Below are 18,851 nucleotides of genomic sequence, written 5' to 3' on the forward strand. Positions count from 1 at the left end.
AATCAAAGTGGAAATTTCTCCTCACATCTATCTTAAATTGAAGGCACCTTATGTTCAAATTATGTCCTAGTTCTTGATGTCCCCAAGAAAATACCCTTTCAGCATCTACCCTTACGTAGGAGGCCAAAACTGCTCACTGTGCACTGGATATGGTCTCACCAATGCACTTTATAAAGTTGTAAGAAGGCCCCATTCCTACTACAATAAAGATGAAACTTCCATTTGCTTTCCCAATTACTTGCTGTACTTGTATACTAACTTGTGATTCATGACCATAGATACTCAGATCCCACTGCACTACAGCATTCTCCAGTGTCCCTCCATTTTAAAAAAAGCCCAATATTTCTGATTACTATCAGAAAATATCTGCTTAACAGGAGACATATTTTAAAAATTGACAGCTTATCTATAAAAAGCAAACACAAAGAATCACAATTATTACAGTGCAGAAAGAGGCCATATGGCCCATCGTGCCAAACCAGCTCTATTACCTAGTTTGGCTCTATTGTCTTGTGCCAATCCCCTGCTTTTTCCAGGTACCCCTGCACACTATTACTATCCAAACAGCCATCTAATGCCCTTTCCAATGCCTCAAATGGACCTGCCTCCAATACATTTCCAGGCAGTGCCTTTCACAGCCCAACAACTCACTATGTGAAACATGTTTTCTCACATTGCACATCACTTCAAAACAGTCTGACGTTGGAATCGCGTCAGTTCTGTTCGCCTCCATCGCAGTGTGTTTAGGCCTCAACACAATAGAGGGAGGTGGAGCCATTTACACCATCCTCACCACTCTCCAACCCATGATACCAGAGGTCCCAGGCACACATCTTATATGAATTGTTTAAACTGAAAGTTATGCAACATACTTTTGATACAAAGTTAAAAATCACACAACACCAGGATATAGTCCAACAGGTTTGTTTGGAAGCACTAGCTTACGGAGCGCTGCTCCTTCATCAGGTGATTGTCCTTCGTCACAATCACCTGATGAAGGAGCAGCGCTCCGAAAGCTAGTGCTTCCAAATAAACCTGTTGGGCTATAACCTGGTGTTGTGTGATTTTTAACTTTTATGATTTTAACACATGACTTTCCATAGCCAACATTTCTTTTTGAAATCATTTTGTGGGATGTGGGTGTCACTGGCTGGTCAGCATTTATTGCTGGTCCCAATTAGCCTTGAGAAGATAGTGTTGAGTTGCCTTCTTGAACCGCTACTGTCCACTTACTGTTGGTGGACCCACAATACCATTCCAGAGGGTATTCCAGGATTTTGACCCAGTGACAGTGAAGAAATGGCAATATATTTTCAAGTCAGGATGATGAGTGGCTTGGAGGGGATCTTGAAAGTGTTGGCATTCACATGTATCTACCCTTGTCCTTCCACATGGAGGTGGTTGTTGGTTTTGACCCTGCTGCCTGAGGATTTTTGGTGAATTTCTGCAGTGCATCTTGTACACACTGTTACTATTGAGCATCTATGGTGGAGGGGGTGGATGCTGTTGCTGTAGTGCCAATCGAGTGGGCTGCTTTGTTCTGATGGTGTCAAGCTTCTTGAGGGTTGTTGGAGCTGCACTCATCCAGGAGAGTGGGGAGTATTCCACCACATATCCTGACATGTGCCTTGTAGACAGTGGACAGGCTTTAGATAGTCAGAAGGTGAGTTAATCACTGCATTATTCCTAGCCTCTAACCTGCCCTTGTAGCCACTGTGTTTATGTGGTAAGTCCAGTTGTGTTTCTGGTCAATTGTAACTCCAAGAATGTTGATAGGGGGCGATTCAGTTATTGTAACACAATTGAACATGAAGGGGTAGTAGACAGACCGCCACTTATTGGTGATGGTCATTGCCTGGCATTTGTATCGTACAAATATTACTTGCCACTTGTCAGCCTAAGCCTGGATATTGTCCAGATCTTGTTGCATTTGAACATGGACTACTTCAGTACCTGAGATGGTTAGTGGACAATGAAGGTTACCTCAAAGTATAATGGGTTCTTGAGCAGATGGTCCAATGGCCCGAGAAGTAGCAGGTGGAGTTTCATGTAGATAAATGTGAGGTGCTGCATTTTGGAAAGACAAATCAGGGCAGGACTTATACACTTAACAGTAAGGTCCTGGGGAGTGTTGCTGAACAAAGAGACCTTGGAGTGCAGATTTATAGTTCCTTGAAAGTGGAATTGCAGGTAGATAGGATAGTGAAGAAGGAATTTGGTATGCTTGCCTTCATTGATCAGTACATTGGGAGTTGGGAACTCATTTGCGGCTGTACAGGGCATTGATTCGGCCACCATTGGACTATTGTGTGCAATTCTTTTCTCCCTGCTATAGGAAAGATGTTGAGAAACTTGAAAGGGTTCAGAGATCATCTATGAGGATGTTGCCAGGATTGGAGTTTTAAGCAATTGGAAGAGGCTGAATAGGCTGGGACTAATTTCCTTAGATCATTAAAGGCTGTGGGGTGACCTTAGAGAGGTTTATAAAATCATGAGGGCCATGGATTGGATTAATAGCTAAGGTCTTTTCCTGTGGTAGGGGAAGTCCAAAAATAAACCTTTAAGATAAGAGCTGAGAGATATAAAAAGGGACCTAAGGGGCAAATTTTTTCACACAGAGGGTGGTGCGTGTATGGAATGAGCTGCCAGAGGAAATGGTGAAGGCTGGTATGATTATAACATTTAAAAGGCATCTGAATGGGTATATAAGTAGGAAAGATTTAGAAGGATTTGGGCCAAATGCTAGTAAATGGGACTAGGTTAAACTGTGACATCGGGTCAGCATTGACAAGTTGGACCAAAGGGTCTGTTTCCATGTTGAATGTCTCTATGAATCATGAATGGTAATGAACATTGTGCAATCATCGTCGAACTCTGACCTTATGATGGAGGGAAAGTGATTGATAAAGCAGCTGAAGATGGTTGGGCTTCAGGCACTACTCCTGCAGAGATGTCCTGGAGCTAAGATTACTGACATCCAACAATCATATCCATCTTCCTATGTGTCAGATATGACTCCAACCACCTCAGAGTTTGCTACCTGTTACCCTCTGATTCCAGTTTTGCTAGAGCTCTTTGATGCTACACTTGGTCGAGTGCAGCCCCGATATAAAGGGCTGTCACTCTCAACTTCACCTCTGGAATTCTTTTATCCATGTTTAAACCAAGGCTGTAATGAGGTCAGGAGCTGAGTGGCCCTGGCAGAACCCAAACTGGGGGTCACTGACCAGGTGTTGCTTGATATCACCGTTGATCACACCTTCCATCACTTTGCTGATTGTTTGAGCTAATTTAAGTTAAAATCCCAACTCTAAATCAGATTCAGGGCATTTTTTTTTCCCTACAGGATTTCAGGCAGATACTGGGCAATTGTTGATCAGAAGTTTCAAATTCTCAGTCAATTCCGAAAAGAGTCAGCTATGTCAGATCCTCTGCATGGTCCCAACATGCAATCCTGGTCTATACTTCAATAATGACCATCTTCCAGTCAAAAATCTGTGCTATTACTTTGCTTTTCTACTCAACCTGCTGAGGTGGACAAGCTTACATTTTCCCCATATTAAACGATCTGCCCTACTGAATTCCATTTCCCACTGTTTTGCCCAAGCATTTCTTTGTAGCTTCTTGCTCTCATCTGCAATACTCAAGTTCCTCCTATTGTAAAATTGGATACGCAGCTCCATTCCTTCATCCATGTCTAAAATAAATTGCTGAGAAACACTCCAACTGGATATGAACAAAGATTACTTTATCCCAGTAGAACAGCATTCCAGCCAAAGAGGGTTTCTCTGCGCTTTGGCACCCGTACAAAAATCAGGAACAAAAGAGGTGATTCTGATTGGGGATCAATTGAGGATGAAGCCCCATACTATACAGACCAGGAAAGGGAATGTAATGATAATGCCCCTCTGCCATACTCAAATAAAGGTTCTCTATATCCACCTATACCAGTCTAGTACAAACCCAAAGCTTAATGAAAACCCAACAACATAAATGAGAAAACAAGGAATCGACCAGAAATTTGGCCATAAACCAGGTCTTTCAAAAAGTGATACAAACAAACAGTAGAATTTGAAATGAGGTTAGTTAGGGTTGTGGGTAAATCAGAAGAAGGTTAAGACCTGGAGTATTAGAGGGATGTGACGGACCTTTCTGATAAACCTTAGACTTAGTGAGACTGAAATAGGAATATAGTGAAAGATGGAAGCCCAATCCCAATCAATCTCAATATCCATGTTAGAGTGTGTGAGAGAGAGAGAGAGAGAGAGAGAGAGCGCAACTGTGAGGTTTGGGGTGGTAGAAATAAAGACAAATCATTCAAGTTTGAACCTCAAACTTTTGTTTGTTTGATAAAATAAGACAATTGAGTAAATTGGTTGAAGCATCTGTATTGAACATTTCACAGGTAACAAGCCTGATGAGTACAAATTTTGGAAGAAAATTCAAATTAAAGATTGTGTAAACTTAAACTGTAAATAAAAGAGTAGAAACTGTACCGATCTTTGGCTTTCGAGCTTAATATAAACTATGATGCCGTTTATTGGAATAGTATTGCTGGCTTTTAAAAGTGAAGTATGGAGTCAGCAGTCAGGATCCAATGCTCAGTGGAAGTGGACATGGTGTATATATATATATATATATAAAACCAAACACTGATACGTGCAGGCCGACAGCACTAGGAGACATCATTGCCCACAATTTCATGCATTAGTTTTACATGCAACATGGAAGTCAAAGCAATTTGAGCTGATGATTTGCACAGAAATTCAGATCACCATCTGGATGAGAGTTAAGGCAATTCTATCCTGTGCGATAGGGACAGCAATTAACAATCGACAACTGTTACAGACCAAATCAAAACCCCTCAAAGGTAAATGTGAGGTGTTGCGACCCACATGCAAATTACTCGACGTTAAGCAAAACACTTTATTTTTACATGACAATTAAAATACAGACAAAATAAAGAGAGTTGGCTTAACTATAGCTCTATCAAAATGCTTTACAAACTGGTAAATACATTAACTACTACTAATTAACTGTTACAGTATAGTAACATCCTATAAAAGCACCCTTGCTATAAACAATTGAATAAAATAGACTGTCTCACAGACAATTCTCCAGTACAGAAGAAAAAGCATAAAGAGAAAACAGAGCAAGAGCAAGAGCGAGAGCAGCTGGGAGAGATATACAGCAGGTTCCAAACCCAGCTTCAAGACACCAGCAACTGCTAAGGAAAAACTATAACTAAAGATCCTGACTCTACAGGAGCTTGACATACCTATTCAGGTTGTTCCAACCTTAGGGGGGAAAAAAAAAGGCCTTACAAGCTGTTTACTTTATGGACTTTCAAGCAGACCAATCGTCACCTCTGATCTCAAACTGTCATCATTAAAAAAAAATGACAATATACACCTCTTAAAGCCATACTATCGTCACACAACAGACTGATAAAGCTATTGCTTATCCATATCACATCTACAGAATTAGAAAAGCCACATGTGGTTTTATGTCCTACAGTAATGAAACAGTTAACCGTGCTTTCGAAATTTCAAGTACCACTCAAGATAGCATAATCAGAGTTGGATATGTAGGCAGAGAACATTTTTAATCACAACATCGTTAAGAGAGTGTCATTATCATAACCTATCTTGTCCCATCATTGATTCGATGTTTGCATTCACCGTTAAATGCCCATGTATATAGGAACAACGGAATTGGTTAATATCAGGAGGAGAAAATCTGATTTTTGGTCTGACTGATTCAGCTAATGTCCTATTGACAAAAATATGAGCTCTATATTGCCTTATGGGAACATTTGGAAAAAATGAAAAGGAGTTTGAGAAAGGTACACAGATTGCATGTTAAGGTTCAACAGAATAGTTAGACAATCAAGACAGAAACATTCTCAGTGGGATGACATCTGGAATTGGGGAAGTAATATATACAGCTGCATGGGTTTGTACTCTTCCACATCTTGTTGGGGTTCCAGTAAGACATGGTAATCTTAAAGCTGCAATGGGTGAAACATAATGCATGCTTATCACTCTATTTTAGGTTTGTGATTTATTTATTGATTATTCTGTACTTCATTTACTGATTATTGGTTTTCTTGTATATCTGTACAGCGTAATGAAATGGTGCATTTTAAAATTGTACATTGTGTAGCAATTCAGTTTGGATTTGAACTGATGTGGTAGAAAGTGACCAATTATACTGGTGTCTATTCAGCTTTATTAAAAATAATGAACAAAAAGGAGGGTCTGTTATATTATAAACCTCAGAACTAAGAACTGTTCATGGGTTGAAACAGTTAACAAAGATAAACTGTTACACACAAAAGATCCAGCAATAACTGTGTCTAGAGTGAACTATTAAGGGTCAAGAACAAATTTATACAGGAATTGAAAGCAATTTGCCACGTCTGGGAAAAGAGGGGGTTAAAGCGACATGAACAAAACTGTTTTGACACCTGCATGATAACTGGCTGCTTTATGCCACAAAGACAACTGATTACTGAAGAATTTAAAGCAGTTAACCACAGGAAAGTTGTGTCTTCCAACAGACAGTAAAGGCCAAAAGTAACAAGGAACAAAGAAGCTAATCCTGATGAGAAGCAAGCTGCAAATTTGTAATAATTTGCAAGAATCTGAAAAAGTATTAATAATCACTCATACAGACCTGAAGGACAAAACAAAACTGTATAAGAATTCAACACCAGAACAATTCAGCAGAACTTCAAAGAATATCACTGCAAAGTATAGAACCCTGGACACTTCCAGAAACAGAAACTGCTGGCTGGAATCGTAGCTAAATTCCAGCATTAATCGGATAATATCTAAATTGAGTTGTGAGGTTAAACTTGCTTAGTTAAGGGGTCTTATTTTGGTTGCTACATGCAATAAAATTTAAGTCATTGTTACACGATTCTAAGATCTCTTAATACGTAGCCAAATTAAAGATAGCTTGTGGTGATTTACTCACAACAACACAATCCTGAAGAACTCATGTAGCAAAGGATTAACCTCTTAAAAACCATAACCATCTTTTGTGTGCAATATGAATCCAACTAAAACAAATATTTCTCTTCCAATTTCACTGATTTTAGGACCTTTTGATGCTGCCAAATGCTGCCTTGATGTTAATCACACTTATTCTCTCAATATTTTATGAACTCAGTTCTTTTGTCCATATTTGAACCACAGCTTAATAAGGAGTTGGGTAGCTTTGGCAGAATTCAAGCTAATCATCATTCAGCAGTTTATCACTATGCAAGTGCTACTTGATAGCACTGCCAGCATCAGTTTTCATCACTTTGTTGAAGATGGAGAATACACTCATGGGCAGTAATTGGCCAGATTTCATTTGTTCTGCTTTTTTTTGTGGAAGTCATAGCTGAACAATTATGCACATTACCAGGTAGATGCCAGTGTGGTAAATGTGCAGAAAGCATGGCCAGTTCAGGAGCATGTCTTCAGTACCACGTTTTCAGTACCATTGGCAGAATGGAATCAGATTACATAGCCTTCGCAGTATCCAGTGCCTCCAGCTATTGCTTGACATCAAGTGGAGTGAATATTGACTAGAGGAGAGTATATACAATACCAGGGGCCTCAGGAAGAGGCCAAGATGAACCACCCACTCAGCATTTCCAATTGAAAATGCTATAATGAGAAAGTTAAGCTGTGGACTCTGCTTTCTCCTGTTAGTTGTTTAATTGTCCATAACCTTTCACAACTGGAAATTGCAGGACTGCAGATCTTAGATTCCCTGTTTCAATGGTAATAGGTAGAATAGGGAATGTGTCAGGCCATGAGATCAGAGATTGTGGGTGAATATAGTTCCATTGCTGCTGGTAACTCTCATCGATCAGCTTTGAGTTGCTACTTCTGTTTGAAACACATTCCATTTGGTGTAAGGATAGCACCAAATAGCATTTCGAAGTATACCTTATTGTGAATACTGGACTTTGTCTCCTCAAAGACTGTGCAGTGGTCACTTCTACCAATACTATCGTAGAGACATCTGCAACAGGGTAATCAGCAAGGATGAGGTCAAGTAAGGTTTTTGCTCTTGTTGATCCTTTAATCACCTCCATAGGTCATAGGCTCAGACTGACCAATATTTCCTTCGATCTCAACAACCCCTATCAATAGTGGGGCTACTAAGCCAATTTTAGCAATGGCCTTTGAAGGCCCTTATGCAGTGTACATTGTGTCATTGCCACCTTCACTGAGCAACATTTGAAAGAAATAATGTTTAAAATTACTAATTCGTAGGAAGGGGATAAAGGAGGAAGAAGTGGTAGCCAGCAAGTTTTCTTGCCCTAGACTAACCTGATGCCAAGAGAATTTATTAGGTCTGAAAATAATATTGAGATCTCCCAGGGCTGCTTCCTCGCAAACTGTATATCACTGTGCTGACATTCTCCCGCCAATGGGATAGAACATTTCTAAGGATGACAACAGTGGTGTCTGTGCAAGAGCTCTTTTTTTCCCAAGCCCACAACATTAACAAGGGTCAACAGTGTCTGATGTGCCATCATTTATTTCTAGTGTCTGTGTCAGTGCCATGTGGTTCATCCAGTTTGATTCATTTTTGATGTTGCAGGTATTTGATGTAACCATGTGACAACTGAGAGGACAACCGAAAGTTACCAACCCTGCTGTGAGCATGGAGTTACATGTTGATCAGATTGAGAATAGCAGATTTCTTTCCCTAAAAAGACATGAGTGAACTATGGAACCCCACAAACCACAGTCGATAAAGCTCTCATGGTTGCTATCACAAAGAGTAGATTCGCTCATTGCAGCTGTCTTTTATGAATTTTCTTTTATTCATTCATTGGATGTGAGTATTTATTGTTGAGCTTTAATTAATTTAATCAATCTTTAATTACTGTCAATCATTAATTACCTTAATTAATGGTGGTGAGCTGCCTTCTTGAACAACTGCAATCCTTTGAGTTTAGGGACATCGAGTGATGTTAGTAAGGGAGTTCCAAGTTTTTGACCCAGTAACAATGAACAAACAATATTATAATTCCAAGTCAAAAAGTTGCAAGACATCGGAGCAGGGAGAAAAGATCTTGCAGGTGGCAGTATTCCCATGTCATCTAATGGTCTTGTCTTCTTAGGTGGTAGAGGTCACCAATTTGGAAGATGCTGTTGAAGAAGCCTGGTTTGTTATTGCAGCACTCATGCAGAACTCATGTGCATCAATGGTGAAAGGAATGAACATTGAAGGTTACAGCTGAGGTGCCAATCAAGAGGGTTGCTTTATCCTGGATGGGCTGAGCTTCAAGTATTGTTGGAACTGCACCCATCCAGGTACCTGGAGGGTATTCTATCACAGGCCTGACTTGTATTTTATGTCTGGCAGGCAAGTACTTAGGAAATAGGAGAGTTACATGCTGTAGAACTCCTAAATTTGTTGCATTCAAATTCCACTAACTGCAGTAGTAGCCTAATCTGGAACTTTAACAAAAATTGCTGCAGAAAATCAGCAGGTCTGGCAGCATCTGTACAGAGAAAGCAGAGTTAACATTGAGTCCAGTGACCCTTCATCAGAACTAAAAATAGCAAGGAAAAGGTGAGAATTCTGACGACAGGGGATGGGTAGGAAAATGAGTGAGCGGATAGGTGGAGACAGAGTCTACAGAGAATGAATGTTAGGCAGCAGGGAAGAAAAGCCCATAATGGGGACAGCAGGTAGGTGAAAATGGGTTGGGTGTACTGAAAGCTGCCCATTGTCATGACATGGCCTGGGATGTGGGAGTGGATAATGGACATGCAAGGTGGTATTCAGGCCCTCGTGGTCACCCAGGTCCACATCCCCAAGGCATCTTTGTATGCAATCGCAAAAGGTAAAACAATTTCCTATTTACCTCCTCCCTCCTCACACACTTTCCAGATGAAGCAGCAACTCGTTTAATCTAACTTACTGTACTTGCTGTTCACTGGGGGACAAAATGCAGACTAGGTAACCACTTTGCAGAACATATATATTTTGTTTGTAAGAATGACCAAGTTTCCATTTGCCTGCCACCTCAACATACTGCAGTCTTTCCTGGTGAATATTTGTATCTTAGGCATTCTACAGTGCTCTACTGAAGCTCAGCCCACACTAAAAGAGCAGTATCTTACCTTCCACTTGGGGATTCTGCAGGTTCCAAGATCGAGTTCAATAATTTTAGACCATTCACAATCCTCGGACATTAGCCTGAACCACTAGATAATGAATGCAGTGGCACTACTACTATGCCATCATATTGCTCACTGGAGAAATTAAGGAGTACTGGAGGGCATGGTCACTGGGAACAATGGATGGTCAAATTTGCTGTGCACTTCAGGTGTGGGGGAGATTCATACAATGAAAAGCAAGTGCATAAAATGATGTGGGTGCAGAAGCACTAAAAAGGCGTGGGTAGAAAGGATCAGACCATTGGAGTAGGGGATGGGAAGGCTTGTACAGCTTTGAATTTGTTCTTGGAAACAATGTTTATAAATTGCACTGTGATTCCATACTGCAAAATGGACAAACACTGATTGAACAGCACAAGCTAAGATGACTTTAGGAGAGTCAGTTAGGATAATCAAATCCACACCTTTGGCTGAAGACACCTCCAAACACATTTGATCCCTGCTCCTACATTTAAGTCAAGGAAGCCTTCTGGGGCATCCACCTCCATGCATAATCAGGCACCCTATCGATCCTGACCAACTGCAACAAAACTTTGCTCTAAACCTTTGCTTTTGTAACTGCATAACTTTATTTTAGATAGAAGGCTATGAATGAAACAGTTGTAGATGGTTGTGCCATGGACATTTTTGAGGAGCTTGTGAAGCTGAGGTGGTAACATTAAAAGAAGTTGTAGTTGTTTGAGGTAAAGTATCAGTCCAGCCAGTGCAGCATCACTTCCCACCCCATTCCGTACTCCCCTTTATCATCAGTTTTACTCGGGTTCTTTGGTGTCACATGCAGTCAAATGCTTCGGTGATATTAAGGATAATTATAATCATCTCTGGAATCCAACTTTTTTGTTCATCGTTGGTTCCAAACTATAATGGAGCCAAACAGTTCTGTAGGAACCCAAACTGAGCATTGATAAGCAGATTATTGATGAGTGAAGGACAATATAAATGTTGTCAATGATACCAGCTACCACTTGAGTGGCAATTGAGATTAGGCTGATGAAGTGGTAATTCCCCAGGTTGATTTGTCTACCAAGATCAGAACAGGAAAGACGAGCACAAGCTTTCACATTTGTAAAAAAGTCACGAATATTGTAACTATGCTGGGGCACCTTGACTAGAGGAGAAACTGAAACACTCATTTTCTGCAGCACAGTCAGGACTTTGCCTGGGCCATTTCCTGTATCCAGGGCATTTGGCCACTTGATTTCACACAGTATGAATCGTATTAATTATCTCAGAGGCTTTTGTATCATAGTGGTAACCCCCCACAGACATGGGATGACCCTGCAAACTGCACATAGACAGTTGCCTGAAGGTGGAATCAAACTTTAGTCCCTGGCGCTGAGGCGCAGCAGTACTCACCACTGAGCCAACGTGCTGCCTCTTTAGTCAAAATATATTTGCACTTTCACAAAGTTAATTCAGACATAGAAAATGCCTTGCTGGAATGTGAATTTATCTCCATTATTAATAGCTCAGGAGCCTAGATCATACTTGTAATGTGTGCCACCAGTCATTCCTTCCCTTTGTCACAGAGAAATAGCAAGGCAATCACTGATATAGCAGAAAATACAGAATGATAAGTGTACAAGAAGTACAGATAATTGTAAGAAACAAGTAGAGATAAAGACCCATACTTTCTTCAATGTGATTTACGCAAGTACACCACAAGAAAACAATTGTTGGCAACTGAGCTTCCAGGAAATTTGTGCAGCCTACAGTGTTCAGCACTCTGGAAGACAGAAAGGTAAGTTACAATCACTGCCTCTCTCTTTCATTCCTCCTCAAACAATGCATTTCTCACCAATATAATTATATTTTGGCAATACGATAATCAAATGCACTGTGTGCCTGGAGGAAAAAAAGAGAAGGTATAAAGCCGAGAAATGAACTCAACTTATACAGACAGATTCACACAAGCATGGATACAGACTCTTTGGTCCAACTTGTCCATGCCCACCAAGTTTCCGAACAAAACTAATCCCACTTACCTGCATTTGGCCCATATCCCTCTAAACCCTCCCTGTTCATATACCTACTCAAATGACTTTTAAATGTTCCAACTGCACCTGCATCTACCACTGCCTCTGGCAGTTCTTTCCACATATGAACCACCCTAAGTGAAAAAGTTGCCACTCAGATCACTTCTAAATCTCTCTCCTCTCACCTTAAAAATGTGTCCCCTAATTTTGAATGCCTCCACTCTAGGGGGAAGAAAATCCTTTGCTATTCACCTTATCTATGCCCTGATGATTTTATAAGTAACGCGAGTCATTGAGTCTCTAAGGTCACCACTTCTTTCCATCCAAGTCATTCAAGACAAAATTTAAATTTTGCCAAACTAGCCAGAAATCCCAGTCATACCACAAGGAGGAAGAGTGCACAGGCACTGACTGCCAATTTTCTCATTATTGAGAATGTAGAATGGGGAAAATAAATTCAATGATTTGACAAGAGGTGACAAGGTAACATATTCCTCTTTTTCCACATCCACCTGCACATTTTTAATTTCTCAGGCACTAGGCTTTCAGGAATTAGATAACACTAGTAAAGAATTGACACTAAGTAGTTCACCAAGCACAGTGATCCTGACAATTTACCCTCTTCCTATTGAGGTGATGGCCTAAAGCCTTTGAGCTTTGTGATTAAATCTCATGGATATTTCCCCTAAAATGAAGTAACCTGTATACATACAGCTCTGGAAGATCATATTCCACAACATATGACTGGCTACCTACTCCTTCCTTTCACAGCAGTACCTCAAGCTTCCTCTTCCTTGCAGAAACCAGTGCTGCAAATAAGAGCCAGTGCTCAGTCAGGAAGCAGCCAGAGCTAATTGCGGCCCACAACCTATTGGAAGTAAAGGCGATCAGATTGCCATACATAAATCATGCCTTTCATATCAGGTGCACCTTTCATGATTAATGCTTTTAGGATCCTGTAACTGCTGTTGTACAACTCCTTCCACTAATCACTGGGGATGCAGATCTAAAGTCTTAACTTTAACTGGAAATCACCAGCAATTTACGTTCCAAATTAAAACTACACCTGTTTTCAAGTCAGGGCACATAATAATGGAGACACAGATAGCTTATAGGTACTGGAGCATTAAAATATTAAACATGGCTGCAATGTCCTCCCTAACAAAATTTATTTATTTTACCTGTTTTTTTAAAATCACTGTATAAAAACTGTGAATAAAAGCTGTGGCATCTGAGAATATCTTACTTTTCTTTGAAATTAACTATACTGGAAATATTGAAGCTTATTAGAAGTGTCAAGACTTTTGAATTTCAAGTAGATGTTTATAACATGCAAAAAGCTAGGCAATTACAGCAAACTTGCAGATTTATTACTTTTAAAAAGAGATGAAGCACATAAGCTATGTGGTTTAACTACACTGATCAATAACTTTTATGTTCAAATCTCTGATCTATTCTGAATTAAAAATCACACGACGCCAGGTTATAGTCCAACAGGTTTAATTGAAAGCATTAGCTTTAAGAGTGCTGTTCCTTCATCACAACCACCTGAAATTCAATGATTTCATGCTAATGGTTAAAACAAAATGGTCATTGCATTTGAATACAACCTCAATGCCATATCCTTGTAACTGGGGATTCAACAGACTGTACAGTTACCATTTTAAAATATTCCTTGATGTTTTGAGGAAAAAACAAACTTCTCACTCCTGATTGCCATCAATTGACTACTGGGCTGTTGTGCATTCGTGTTCCACAGGAAAATAATACAAATTGTGATGTGTTCATTAAGCTTCCTTTAGTCAATGGTTTAGGTCATCTTTCCTCCCCTCTTGAAATACTATTTTTCTACAGACCACAAAATGAACATCCTGAAATAGATTTAATCATAAAATATTTGACAAACAAGCTCCCAATTGCAGATATAAAGTTTGTATGTTTATTTTTATGACTCAAACATTCTCGTGGATGTCACTGGAGGTCAAATTCAGGATGGGGGCAAGCAATCAAATTAAGCTTTTACATCAAGTAAAAGCAAAAGTAATTGGTTGCTTATTTTTAAGAATTGAAATACAATCTAAGAGTAATGCACCTTCTAACATGCTCATGAAATACAGTAACGACCTCTCAGATTTCCTCATAATAAATATTTCATTAATACAGTTGTGTTTACAACTAGCTATTGTGCCGTTGTGTCCAACTCCCAAAAGTAAACAAACTATTACGCATTCAGGTGAGAAACAGGGGCAATTTTTAAAAATCAGCCCGCATTACGATATTATGGTGATGCTGATGAAAGCTGCAGCTTGGTAAGATAATTTTTTAAAAATAATATTTTGTCTGCCTCATAGTAGTTCAATATGATGGTCGAGCAATTATGTCTAACACAACCAAACAAGTAAGACAGAATGAACGGCTGTGGCTAGCAAACCAGGGAAGGGATGAGGAGAGAGATCAGGAATGTCAATCAGAGGGATGGATCAGGAAGGTCAATCAGAGGGATGGATCAGGAAGGTCAGACAGATGGATCAGGAATGTCAATCAGAGGGATGGATCAGGAAGGTCAGACAGATGGATCAGGAAGGTCAATCAGAGGGATGGATCAGGAATGTCAATCAGAGGGATGGATCAGGAAGGTCAGACAGATGGATCAGGAATGTCAATCAGAGAGATGGATCAGGAAGGTCAGACAGATGGATCATGAATGTCAATCAGAGGGATGGATCAGGAAAGTCAATCAGAGGGATGGATCAGGAATGTCAGAGGGATGGATCAGGAAGGTCAGAGGGATGGATCAGGAATGTCAATCAGAGGGATGGATCAGGAATGTCAATCAGAGGGATCAGGAATGTCAATCAGAGGGATGGATCATGAATGTCAATCAGAGGGATCAAGAATGTCAATCAGAGGGATGGATCAGGAATGTCAATCAGAGAGATGGATCAGGAATGTCAGACAGATGGATCAGGAATGTCAATCAGAGGGATGGATCAGGAATGTCAATCAGAGAGATGGATCAGGAATGTCAGACAGATGGATCAGGAATGTCAATCAGAGGGATGGATCAGGAATGTCAATCAGAGGGATGGATCAGGAATGTCAGTGTTTCCAACTTGCTTTGACTGGCTGAGGCAGGCCTTTGAAGGTTTAGGCAATAAGAAAACAGTGAGGAATGAAGACAGACACACACACAGCCCCCTAGCAAAGCGAACGCCTTGCCTGGTTGGTTGGTTGGTTGGGAGGTAGGCAGGAGGGTGGGAGGGCCTTGCCCCGGCCGGCCCGGTAAGGAGGAAGGCGGCGCGGTATCAATAACAATCCAGCCGCCAAGGCGCCGTCGCTCCTCGGCAACGGGACGAACATGCTCTCGCCCCAAGCCGGCAAACAGACGAACACCCCTATTCGCCTACCTTCCTGTCGCCAGTTTTCCCCCTCCGTTATTTGTGAGTGAATGAGGCCAGCCCCTCCCCCTGGTCGCTAGGCAGCTGAACCCCCAGAGCGAATGACGGAGGCGGTTCGCAACGCCGAGCTCGGGCGGGGGGGGCGGAGGCAGGAGAGGGCTCGGGTCACGTGGCCGGGGGCCGGGGGTGGGTAACATCTCTGTTCTGTCACTTTATAGGGACCACAGCAAAGCAAAACAAAACAGCAGCAGCCTGGAAAGCAGTTTATCAGGAGGATGGAGTTAAAGTTTACCCACGCATTTGTATCAGTTGTCATAGCAACAATAAATTAGCAATTAATTTTCACATGAACAAATACAGAATGCTGGCTAAGTCCCACCATAGACTGATTATATTGTGAAGGAAGTAGAATTAGCAGGGAATTTTGAAAAGAACACGGGAATGACATATTAGGGACACTTCTTGTTCATTTGCACTGGGATTTAACACTGGCGTCCAACAATTTTAGCTTATTCACTGACAATAAACTGGCAGTGTAAATCCTAGTCCTAGTCCTCCCTAGTCCTCACTTTCTCCTAGTAAAAAAATCTGCAGACCTCACTTTCTCCTAGTGTAAATCCAGTCGAAAACAAACCTGACACTACTTGCAATGTAGGTCTAGGACAACACTACACTTGTTATGCAAGTGGATTGAGAGTAGACATCCAGAACAGATTGTAAACCTTCATGATACTCTAAACATTTAAATGTCTAACTTCTAGGAATAAAATGAACCATCACGGATGCTGAAAACAGTTAACAAAAACAGATATTACTGGAGAATCTCGACAAGTCTGTGCAGAGAAAGCAGAATTAAGTTTTCTAGTTCGATGTTCCTTCTACAGAATTGATAGCATCTCGGATAGGTCGGGAAGAAGTGGAGTGGGGTGAGCGGACCGATGGAGCCCTGAGAGAGAGGTGAAAAGTTAGGCAAAAGGACTGTTGATCATGAGTGAGGGAAGAAGAAAAATTGATAACGTGAACCATGAGTGGGTGAAAAGAGATTGGCTGTGCTGATAGAAGCCCATTGTCCTGACATGGCTTGAGTTAGCATTAGTTTACGAAGGGGAAATCGTGCTTGACTAATCTTTTGGAATTTTTTGAGGATGTAACTATGAGAGGGAGAGCCAGTGGATGTAATGCACCTGGACTTTCAGAAAGCCTTTGATAAGAAGATAGGAAATTAGTGAGCAAAATTAGGGCACATTGTATTTGGGCAAAATACTGACTTGGATTGAAAATTGGCTGGCTGATAGGAAGCAAAGAGTAGTGATAAATGGGTCCCTTTCGCAGGCAGAGACCAGTGTGGTACCACAAGGTTCGATGCTAGGACCGCAGCTGTTTACAATATACATTAATGATATAGATGAAGGTATTAAAAGTAACATTAGCAATTTCCTGATGACACAAAGCTGGGTGGCAGGGTGAAATGTGAGGAGGATGTTATGAGAATACCAGGTGACTTGGACAGGCTAGGTGAGTGGACGGGTGCGTGGCAGATGTAGTTTAATGTGGATAAATGTGTGGTTATCCACTTTGGTGGCAAGAACAGGAAGGCAGATTACTATCTAAATGGAGTCAAGTTAGGTAAAGGGGAAGTACAACGAGATCTAGGTGTCCTTGTACATCAGTCAATGAAAGCAAGCATGCAGGTACAGCAGGCAGTGAAGAAAGCTAATGGCATGCTGGCCTTCATAACAAGAGGAATTGAGTATAGGAGCAAAGAGGTCTTTCTGCAGCTCTACAGGGCCCTGGTGAGACCACACCTGGAGTATTGTGTGCAGATTTGGTCTCCAAACTTGAGGAAGGACATTCTGGCTATTGAAGGAGTGCAGTGTAGGTTCACGAGGTCAATTCCCAGAATGGCAGGACTATATATGTTGAAAGATTGAAGTGACTGGGCTTGTATACACTTGAGTTTAGAAGGATGAGAGGGGTTCTGATTGAGACGTACAAGATTATTAAAGGATAGGACACTCTGGAGGCAGGAAGCATGTTTCTTCTGATGAGTGAGTTCAGAACCAGAGGGGTATGCTATTTAGAACAGAGTTGAGGAGAAACTTCTTCACCCAGAGAGTGGTGGATATATGGAATTCTCTGCCCTAGAAGGCAGTGGAGGCCAAGTCCCTGGATACCTTGAAGAAAGAGATGAATAGAGCTCTTAAAGAGAATGGAATCAAGGGTTATGGGGATAAGGCAGGAACAGGATACTGATTGTGGATGATCAGCCATGATCATAATGAATGGTGGTGTAGGCTCGAAGGGCCGAATGGCCTACTTCTGCATTTATTGTCTATTGTCTATTGGTTAAAGGACAAGGAAGGAGCTATTCGGGTTCTAAAATTATTGAACTCGATCTTGAGTCATACTGCACAGAAACCATGTGCAACACGGCTGGTAACAGGTCTCCAGTCCAAAAAAAACACCCTCCACCATCATTCTCTGTCTTCTACTGTTAAGCCAACTTTGTATCCAATTGACAAGCTCAACCTGAATCTCATATGATCGAACTTTACTAATTAGTCTATCACGAGGAACCTTGTCAAAGGTTTTACTAAAGGCCAAGTTAAAGAAAATAAACTGTTGAAAAGAAGTTTTGAAAAGCTATACCATTTAACTGACATGTTATGAGGGAGTTATGGTTCTTTGAATTAGTGATAAACTCAGAGCCTGATTGATACAGTAATATCATAAGACCATAACAAATTGGAACAGGAGCAGGCCATTTGGCCCCTGTGCCTGCTCCACCATCAATAGGATCATGCTGATCCAATCATCCTCACATCCACTTTCTTGTTCTTTCCCCGTAAACCTTAATTTCCCCTACTGGCATGGGCAGACACACTTATTATATTTATTTTTGTGAGATGTAGATGTCACTGGCTGACCAGCATTTATTGCCTATTCCTAATTGCCCTTGAGAAAGTGTGGTGAGCTGCCTTCCAAACCGTTGCAGTCCACTTGCTATTGCACGATGCCATTTGGGAGGAAATTCTGGTATATTGACCCAGTCACAGTGGTAGAACAGCGATATATTTCCAAGTCAGGATGGTGAGTGGCTTGGAGGGGGATCTTAAGGGTTGTGGTGTCCCCATGAATCTGCTGCCCCTAGATGGAAGTGGTCATTGGTTTGGAATGTGCTGCCTGAGGATCTTTGGTGAATTTCTGCAGTGTATCTTGTAGATAATACACACTGCTGCTAATGAGTGATGGTGGTGGAGGGAGTGGGTGCTTGTGGA

At 41.1% G+C, this 18,851-nt stretch overlaps 1 protein-coding gene across 12 annotated transcripts in view; it reads right to left on the bottom strand.

The window, feature by feature from the left end:
* ptpdc1a (protein tyrosine phosphatase domain containing 1a) overlaps positions 1-15,708 on the bottom strand; it is a 139,466-nt gene extending 123,758 nt beyond the window's left edge. For 11 of the 12 annotated variants that reach the window (XM_072582253.1, XM_072582244.1, XM_072582249.1 and 8 more), the window contains exon 1: positions 15,583-15,681. The gene's annotated coding sequence lies outside the window, so the exon portion shown is untranslated. Of the gene's footprint in view, positions 1-15,582 lie in introns of all 12 variants that reach the window. The other variant, XM_072582242.1, reaches the window with a different exon arrangement.
* Between the last annotated feature and the right edge of the window lie 3,143 nt (positions 15,709-18,851).

This window comes from Chiloscyllium punctatum, chromosome 12, assembly GCF_047496795.1.
Source record: "Chiloscyllium punctatum isolate Juve2018m chromosome 12, sChiPun1.3, whole genome shotgun sequence".
NCBI classification, from domain to species: domain Eukaryota; kingdom Metazoa; phylum Chordata; class Chondrichthyes; order Orectolobiformes; family Hemiscylliidae; genus Chiloscyllium; species Chiloscyllium punctatum.